The sequence below is a fragment of the Zalophus californianus genome, chromosome X (assembly GCF_009762305.2).
Source record: "Zalophus californianus isolate mZalCal1 chromosome X, mZalCal1.pri.v2, whole genome shotgun sequence".
In the NCBI taxonomy this organism is placed as follows: Eukaryota; Metazoa; Chordata; class Mammalia; order Carnivora; family Otariidae; genus Zalophus; species Zalophus californianus.
Genome location: NC_045612.1, coordinates 94,440,123 through 94,449,844, shown reverse-complemented (window position 1 = coordinate 94,449,844; position 9,722 = coordinate 94,440,123). Strand labels below are relative to the sequence as shown.

The 9,722-nt window shown below is 46.4% G+C and overlaps 1 non-coding gene across 1 annotated transcript; it reads right to left on the bottom strand.

Annotated features, from left to right (window-relative positions):
* Window positions 1–1,043: 1,043 nt before the first annotated feature.
* Window positions 1,044–1,147, bottom strand: LOC113931633. Its single transcript, XR_003522795.1, has one exon. It is a non-coding gene; the product is annotated as a U6 spliceosomal RNA (small nuclear RNA).
* Window positions 1,148–9,722: the final 8,575 nt, after the last annotated feature.

The following is a 9,722-nucleotide window of genomic DNA, read 5'->3' as shown; positions in this document are numbered from 1 at the left end:
GGCTCAGTCAGTAGAACATGCGACTCTTGATCTTGGGGTTGTGAGTTCAAGCCCCACGTTGGGTGTAGAAATGACTTACAAAAATAAAATCTTTGAAAAACAAAACGAACTGTGTGCTGGGCAAAGGAGTGTATAAAGAGGTATAGAGAAGTCGGATACAGCTTCCCTGGAAAAGTGAACTTAAGCCGAGATTTGAAATTTCACCAGATGTGGGGGCGGGAGGGGGAGTGTTTCCAGGCAGAGGGAACTGCATGTGTGAAGGGAGAGGAGAAGGAGGGCCAGAATGAGTGAGGAGAAGTAGATAAGAGCTGGACCATGCAGGTCTTAGGGTGCGTCTCTCTGTAAAAACCACAGAAAGTTCTAGAAAGTCGAGAGCAGGAGTGACTCGATGGGATCCGCCTTTACAAAGAGCTCTCAGGAAGCAGGGTGGATGGAGAAGGAAGGAAGGAGACGGAGGGAGTGGGGAGCTGTACAGGTGGCCAGAGGAGACAGAGTGGGGGTGTTTAGGAGGGCAGGACAGTTGGCCATCAGTTGGACTGATTATCTGTGGGAGAGGACAACCCCCTGGTTTATGGTGTGCACAGCTGGGAAGGTGATGCAGCCGCTCATCAGACAGGGAGTCCCTCCAGAAAGTACTACCATGAGGTCGCTGTTGACCAGTTGGGAGTTTGAGTTACCTGTGACCACCCTAGCAAGCCTTACAGCAGCTGACATGCCTTTCGCACCGAATCCGTTCATCATGCTAAGCATTGTCCTAAACCAGTTACTTACAGGATCCCAATTAATCCTTCAGGCAACCCAGGGCATTACTCTTGTTCTAGTCTACAGAGAAGGCCATTGATTTGAACTCAGATCAGACCCGAGTTGAAATGCAGATTTGACCACATTCTCTTTGCCTTTTTCCCCCCTACTATTCATTTCTTTTTTCTTTCTTTTTTTTTTTCTTGAGTAATGTAACAATGTTACTGTAGTTTCAGGTGTACAACATAGTGATTCAACTTCTATATTACATTATGCTCGCCGCAAGTGTAGCTACCATGCAAAATAAAATGGGACACTTCACGAATTTGCGTCTCATCCTTGAGCAGGAAACATGCTAATCTTTGTATTGTGCCAATTTTAGTGTACGTGCGGCCAAAGCGAGCACTCTGCTACTCATTCTTAAGGGAAACTGCAGTATCAGTTAGGATTAGGGTCGGTTATGTGGCGCAGAAAGGCTATAATAATAGTTGCCTGACAAGAGAGATGCTTATTTCACATAATCCATGTCAAACTTTGAAAGTTTCCTTGCTTTCTTGTGTAAGATGTTCCAGACTCAGCTTGTATTTTCTGCTCCAGGTCTGGAATCAGTCAGTTCTCCAAAAAGCCCTGATTCTTTTCAGTGGAAAATGGTATCTAGAGGCCACAGTTTAGGGACACCTGGCTGGCTCAGTCCTTAGAGCATGCGACTCTTGATCTCCAGGTCGTGAATTCAAGTCCCATGTTGGGTGTAGAACCTACTCCAAAAAAAAAAAGAATAGAGGCCACAGTTTGCACAGTTTGGATACTATGTTTTCTAAAGAGGCACAGAATGCCCAGAGTCGGGGCTGTGTTTCCAGCCTCCCTTGCACCTAGCTATGAGTGTATGACTAAATTCTCATCCATGGCACATATGGAGCTGTTTGTGATGACTTCTGGGAGATATCTTACAAGAGGCAGGTGTGACTTGTCCCTTCCTTCTCCCTGCTATCTGGAATGTGGATATGATGGCCAGCACTCTGGCAGCTTCACTGAACCATGAGGTAAAAGCCGTGTGTGGGGGGAAAAAAAAAAAAAGCTGTGTGTGGAGAGAGACAGAGCAAAAGTTGGTATGGCGACACAGCACTGCTTACCTCTAGACTTCCTTATTGTGAAAGAGATTTAAACTTCTATTTTGCGGGGCGCCTGCGTGGCTCAGTTGGTTAAGCGACTGCCTTCGGCTCAGGTCATGATCCTGGGGTCCTGGGATTGAGTCCTGCGTCAGGCTCCCTGCTTGACAGGGGGACTGTTTCTCCCTCTCCCTCGGCCGCTCCCACTGCTTGTGCTCTCCTGCTCTCTCTCTGCCAAATAAATTAATAAAATCTTTAAAAATAAAAAATAAAAATAAATAAACTTCTATTTTGTTAAAAAAAAAAACCTTCGATCTTATTTAAGTCACTATTATTTTATTCATGTGCTGTTTTTGTTCACCCTTTTGGTTTTGGCCCTCAAATCCAAAGCTGTTCTCTACTGGTATAGCAGAGTGTTGATTAAATACATCCCAGGACAATAAAATACCATGTCAACCATCAAAAATATTGACAAAGAAGTATAGTCATTCACATTGAAAGATGTTTGCCATATATTGTTTTAAAAGCTGCTTATAAAGCACACGAAAACAAAACAAAACAAAACAGAGAGATGCACAGAAAAAGAAAATTGAAAGCATAATCACCCAAACCTTGCCTCCCCCGTCTCCCTCCCCCCCGCCCCCGGCACCATGGGCTTGCAGTTCATTTGTATAATAAAAAATTTTAAATTTTTAAATTAAAAGAATTTTTTAAACTCCTGCCATACACTGGATTCCCTGATTTATTTATCAGGAAATTAACCAAGACCCCAGGCTCGCCGGCCTCACTGCACTGTTTCTCTGAGCCAGAGGCTCTTGAAGTGGTCTCTTTGCCCCTACACAGGGGTTGAATCATCTGGAAATTTGTATGCCGTATTTTTGTGCGAGTGAAAAAAATCTCCAGGCCATACACCGGAGTTTGCAAACTGGTGAGCCCCAGAGCCTAACCGGGGTGGTTTTATTTGGCCTACACAGCGTTTTTATCAATGTCATGAACGACTGTGAGGGCTCACATAAAACCCGGATTACTGGCTTCTCTTCTGGAGAGTCCGAAGACATGGCAGCAGTCTGACGCAGGGCATCACCGGCCCCTTTCCACAGGGCCCTGTTCCGTCCACGGGTCAGCCCAAGACAGGGCACGGATGGGCAGCGGGGCCCGAACTGCTCGTGCGGGTTGCTTCGTGAAACATTACAGCCCTCCCCAGGCACTTCAGTGGGGTTCCTTGGTTTCCATGCACTCAAGGATTTCCCGCCTGTAAAGATTTGGAGCATGTGCGGGGCAGAGGAAGCATGATGGCTTTAAAACATGCCTCCAGATTCTTTGACACTCTTCCCACACAAGATGGAATCTAAACCATCTCTTTTTGAATACAGGCCGGCCTCAGCTACTCACTGGTAGCAAATAGAACATGATGAGTAGTGGCATTGCGGGTCATGAAAGGAAACACAACTTCTTTGGTGTGTTTTTTTTTTTTTTAAGATTTATTTATTTATTTGAGAGAGAAAGAGCACGAGCAAGGGGAGGGGCAGGGGGAGAGGGACAAGGGGACTCCCCACTGAGGGCAGAACCCAACGTGGGGCTCGACGTGGGGCTCGATCCCGGGACCCTGGGATCATGACCTGAGCCGAAGGCAGACGCTTAACCGACTGAGCCACCCACGCGCCCCAGGCAACACAGCTTCTGAGTGGTCCCCGCTTTTAAGGGATGCTTGCCTTTGGAACCCAGCCAAACCAGAAGTTCCTTTTTGACATCTTTATTGAAATATAATTCACATGCCATAAAATTCACTCACTCAAAGTGTATAATTCAAGGGTTTTAGTGTCATCACAGACTCGTGCGACCATCACCGTGATCAGTTTTAGAGTACTTTCATCACCCACCAAAAAAGCCCCAGGGGCACCTGGGTGGCTCAGTTGGTTAAGCGACTGCCTTCGGCTCAGGTCATGATCCTGGAGTCCCGGGATCGAGTCCCACATCGGGCTCCCTGCTCAGCGGGGAGTCTGCTTCTCCCTCTGACCCTCTTCCCTCTCGTGCTCTCTGTCTCTCATTCTCTCTCTCTCAAAATAAATAAATAAAATCTTTAAAAAAAAAAAAGCCCCAGACTCCCCTCTCCCCTCCCTCCCCCAGCCCCCGACAACCACGAATCTACTTTCTGTCTTTGTAGACGTGCCCATTGTGGACCTTTCGTACAAATGGAATCGTACAATACGTGGCCTTGTGTGTCTGGCTTCTTTCACTCAGCATCATGTTTTCACGGTCCATCCGTGATGTAGCAGGTGCCACTCCTTCTTTCCTTTTAGTGGCTGAATCATATTCCATTGTGTGGAGAGACCTCATTTTCACATTTATCCTTTCATTAGTTGATGGGCATCTGGTTTCTATCTACTGCTTGGATCTTAGGAATCACACTGCTACGAACGTCTACAAGTGTTTCTCTGGGCATATGTCTTCGTATCTCTTGGGTACACATCTGGGAATGGAATTGCCGGGGCAGGCTTACGGGAAATTTTCTATTTAACAATTTTTTTTAAAAGATGTTATTTATTTATTTGACAGAGAGAGAGCGCGCACGCACAAGGGAGTGGCAGGTGGAGTGGCAGGCAGAGGGAGAGGGAAGGGGGAAAGGCAGGCTCCCCCCCACCACCCAGCAGAGAGCCCAACGCGGGGCTCGATCCCAGGACCCCAAGATCATGACCTGAGCCGAAGGCAGACACTCAACCAATTGAGCCACCCAGGTGCCCCTCTAATTTAACATTTTGAAGCACTGCCAAACTCTTCTCCAAAGTGGCCGCATCATTTTATATTCCCATCAGTTGCGCATAGTGTTCCAATTTCTCCATATCCTCGCCAATACCTGTTTTGTCTGTCTTTTGATTACAGCCATCCTAGTGGGTGTGAAGTGGTAGCTCACCGTGGTTTTGATTTGCATCTCCCTGATGACTAATGATGTCGAACATATTTTCTTGTACTTATTGGCCACTTACATATCTTCTTTGCAGAAATGTCTATTCCAATCCCTCACTCATTTTTCTGTTGTTGTTGTTTTCATTTATTTGAGTAAGCTCTCTACCCAACGTGGGGCTTAAACTCATGACCCTGAGATCAAGAGTTGCACGCTCCTCCAACTGAGCCAGCCAGGTGCCCCTCCTTTACCCATTTTTTAATTGGGTAATTTAATTTGTCCTTTTATTATTGAATTGTAAGAGTTCTTTATATATTCTGGATATAAGTCCTTTATCAGATGTATGATTTGTGAATATTTTCTCGCAGTCTATGGGTTGTCTTTTCACTTTCTTGATGGTATCATTTGCAGCACAAAAGTTTTTAATTTTGAGGGTGCCTGGGTGGCTCAGTTGGTTAAGCGACTGCCTTCGGCTCAGGTCATGATCCTGGAGTCCCAGGATCGAGTCCCACATCGGGCTCCCTGCTCAGCAGGGAGTCTCCTTCTCCCTCTGACCCTCTTCCCTCTTGTGCTCTCTATCTCTCATTCTCTCTCTCTGAAATAAATAAATAAAATCTAAAAAAAAAAGTTTTTAATTTTGAAAAAGCTCAATTTATTTTTTCTTTGGTTGCTTGTGCTTTTGCTGTCATATCTGAAAAAGCATTGCCTAACCAAGATTCACTCCTTTTCTCCTTAAAGTTGTATAGTTTTGGTTCTCACACTTAGGTCATTGGTCCATTTTGAGTTAATTTCGGGGTACAGTGTGAGGTAGGGGTCCAACTTCATTCTTTGTGCGTGGATTCAGTTTTCCCAGCATCATTTGTTAAAAAGAGTGTCCTTTCTGCCACTGAGTAGTCTTGGCACCCTGGTCAATGGTCTATATGTCCTTATGCCAGTATAAGCCATAACGCTTGGGGCTGATTTCGTTTTATTCAACCAGTCCCCGATTAGAGGTACGTGGGCTGCTTCCAATCTTTTGCTATTACAAAAACTTCTACAGGGGCACCCGGCATCCTAAAATCTTAAAAAAAAACACAGACACACAAAAAAACCCTGCTCCAGAGTATAGCTTTCTGCATACATCCTCTCGTGTATTTTGTAGTAATATCTTTGGGATCAATTCCTAGAAGTGTGATTGCCACACCAAAGGGTAAATTTGCTCAATGTTGCCCAATTTCCCCCTATAATGGCTGTACCATTTTATATTCCAACCAGCAAGGTATGAAAACGCCTGTTTCCACACCGCCTCCCCCACAGAGTATGTTGTCAAACCTTTGGGCTTATGTCCATGTGACAGGGGCAACATAGTAATTCACATTCTTCTTCTTATTAGCAAGATTGAACGTCTTTTCACATGTTTAAGGGCCATCTGCATTATTTTCTATGACCCTCCTAGTCACATGGTGTATATTTTCCTATCAGGTTGTTGACCTTTTCCTACCCTGCTTTCAAAAGAATGAGCTAATGTTCTAAAGAAGGACAACAGGTCCAACACAACAGAGAATTACAATTTCAATAAAATGTAATAAAATGGGGTGACTTTATGCAACTGTCACAACTGGAACAGGGGTCAGCAGGGAAGGGAGAATGGATAGAAGGAATCAAAGGAGGGGCGCCTGGCTGGCTCAGTCAGTAGCGCGTGTGACTCTTGAACTTGGGGTCGTGAGTTCGAGCCCCACGTTGGGTGTGGAGCCTACTTAAGAAAAAATTTTTTAAAAATACAATATTTGAAGGAATCGAGTGAAAGAGAGAGGCAGTTGAAGGAAGGAGTGATACGAACCTTCCTTGCTTCTTTTATTGGAGGATTGAAATCCAGCGGTGTAACGCAGCCACCAGGCCACCTTAGAAAGGTCTCGCCCTTTTAGCCCGAAGCCTTTGGCTGGGAACGTTATTAGCACTTGTATAGACCTTGCAAATCCCGCAGAGTTGGGGGTCGCAGAGGCTGAGGCAAAAGTTAAGCCTTGGGCCAATCACCTAGCCTCAAAGTTGCCTCCAAAATGTATTCAGGGTCATGCTCCCGCCCGCCAGCAAGATTAATCTGTAGAGAAAAGCCGGGCAGATAAGAGATCATTGCAAACTCTTAGGATTTTCCTTCTGGAATTGTAGACATAGGATGTGCCTGAAGACCAGAAACTGTTTACTTCTGTTATTTTAAGCATCACACAGGTTCCAATCAGAAGAAACTTTGGCTTCCAAAGTTCATATCCGGAGCCTGCTCCCTTTCTTCTTTCTTTTCTTTCTTTCTTTTTTTCTTTTCTATTATTTCTTTTCTTTTCTTTTCTTTCTTCCTTCCTTCCTTCCTTCCTTCCTTCCTTCCTTCCTTCCTTCCTTCCTTCCTCCCTCTCTCCCTCCCTCCCTCCCTTCTTCCTTCCTTCCTTCCTTCCTTCCTCCCTCTCTCCCTCCCTCCCTCCCTTCCTTTTGTCTTCCTCCTCCTTCCCCCCCTCCCCCACCCGGTAACCATTTCCCTCCCTCTGCTGCCCCCCTAGGTGACAACTATCCTGAATCAGGTCTGTATCACTCCTCTTCTGTTTTTTATCTTTACCAACTAGTCAGAAACCCATTAAGACTATAACAGGGGATGGTGCCTGTTTGTAATGTTCCATAAATGTGCCATGCCATGCACATTCTTCTGTAAATTACCTTCTATTTTGATCAGTTATGTCTGGGACATGCATCTACCTTGGTTGCTGTAGCTCGGGTCTAGTATCTCATTGGTTGACTGTAAGCCAACTTATTTATCCACTCGTCTGCTCTAACACCCCCTCCCCGGAGAGGCCTTCCCTGGCCTGCCCACTCATCTAGAGCCGGCCTTTTCATTCTTTTTCCTTCTCTTCCTCTCTTTAATATAAGCACGCCGAGGAAAAACACCAGCTTCCAAAAGCAGATGTGGCCCCTGCTAACCCTGCCCCCAGTCCTTTCTCACAGCACGTGGGACCCAGGGAAAGTGTGTACGTGTTTAGGTGTTTGGGTAGGCCCAGAGGCAGAGGCAAGCTGGAATGGGACAGGAAAGCGAGTCTTGGGGAAGTAAGCAGGAAAAGGTGAAGGGGAGCCTTCACACCCTCGTCAGGTGGGCCACTTGCAGAAGGTGAGGGAAGGAAGGTGGGGTGCGTGGGACTCGGAGGGAGTGCGTTCCAGTTCAGCCAGGCCCTTGCGTCCTAAGCCAGGCCACCCACTGGAGGAGGCCCACGTTTTGCCAGAATGAGCCTGCCTCAGCACGGCTGCTATGCTCAGTCACCGGCTGGGAAGGGCCCACAGGAAGTGTGGCCTTGGCTTGAACGTGGAGCCGGATCCAGGGGAGCCGTGGCCTGGACCATGGGTGGACTATGCCCCCCAGGGCAGGTGTGAGCTGTGCCTTCTCGTGGCCCGCTCTGGCCAGCGACTTGGCTTTGGCTGCCTGTCTGCAGGGACTTCATGAGGACCTCTCTGCTCGGGTTGGAGACCTGGTGGCCCAATCCATCCTCAGAAATCTGTTCGTCTGAGCCAGGGGGCTCTCGGAAGGAGGGCGCTAGGAACTGAACGTGGGTGTCCCCCGTCCCCCGCCCAAATTCACCTCTCAGAACCCTACCTGAGGAGCTGGAGCCTTCGGGAGGTGACTAGGTCATGAGGTGGAGCCCTCAAGAGTGGGGTTAGTGCCCTTATAAAAGAGGCCACAGGGCTAGCTGGCTACTTTTCCACCACACAAGGACACGGTAAGAAAGCAGCCATCCGGGGCACCTGGGTGGCTCAGTCATTAAGCTTCTGCCTTCGGCTCAGGTCATGATCCCAGGGTCCTGGGGTCGAGCCCCACATCGGGCTCCCTGCTCCGCAGGGAGTCTGCTTCTCCCTCTCCCACTCCCCCTGCTCACGCTTGCGCTCACACTCTCTCTCTCCTCTCTCTCTCTCTCTCTCAAATAAATGAATAAATAAAATATTGGGAAAAAAAAAGAAATCTCCATTGTTTAGGAGCCACCCACTCCACGGTACTTTGTTATTATAGCAGCCTGAATGAATTAAGACAGGGGGTGACTTCAGCGTGAGAAGGAGAGACACCCCTCCCCCAAAGCCAGACCCACATCCAACCCCCCCAAACTCTGCACCTGGGCTTCAGGAGGGGTCTTGATGGAGAGGGGCACAAAACCTCTTGGGCCTTCTGTTTTCGGCAGCATCCTAATACCTTTTGGAAAAAAGGAGAAGAGTGACACGGTAATAAATGTTTTAACCTGCCTCTGTCTCATCTTTCTCTCAGGAAGCTGCTTGGAGAGGCATTGAAAAAAGGCTGAGATGAAAATTACAATTTTTTTTCCTTTTTTCCCCTCAACTTATTATTTTGAAAAATTTCAAATCTATAGAAAAGTTGAAAGAACAGTTTAATATATGCTTTACCTCGATACACAATTAGTAATATTTTGCCATGTTTTTGTTATCTCTGTGTGTGTGTACTTTTTGCTGAACCATTTGCAAGTAAATTACAGATGTCATGAAAATTCACCCTTAAACACCCTAGCGTACATCGCCCCAGAACAAGAACATTTTCTTACATAACCACAACGCCATTATCACTAAGAAAATTTACATTTATTCAATAATGCCCTCTAATTTATAGCCTTTTATTTCAATTTCCCATTTAACTCTATAGTGAGAGAAACCACATCAGTGGTTGCCTGGGGTGAGGGAGTCATTGAAAGCAAAGAGGCACCAGGAAACTCTTGGGGGGGGTGATGAACACGTTAGATGCTTGACTGGGAGTGGTGGTTACAGGGTTGTGAGATTGTCAAAACTCATAGAACTGTACATTGAAATGGGTGTCTTTTATTGTATGTAAATTATACCTCATTAAGGTTGATTTTTAAAAATTTCTCCAGTAGTCCCCAAAGTGTTTTATTTATTTATTAAAAGATTTTATTGATTTATTTTTAGAGAGAGAGAGAGGGAGAGTGCAAGGGGCAGAGGGAGAG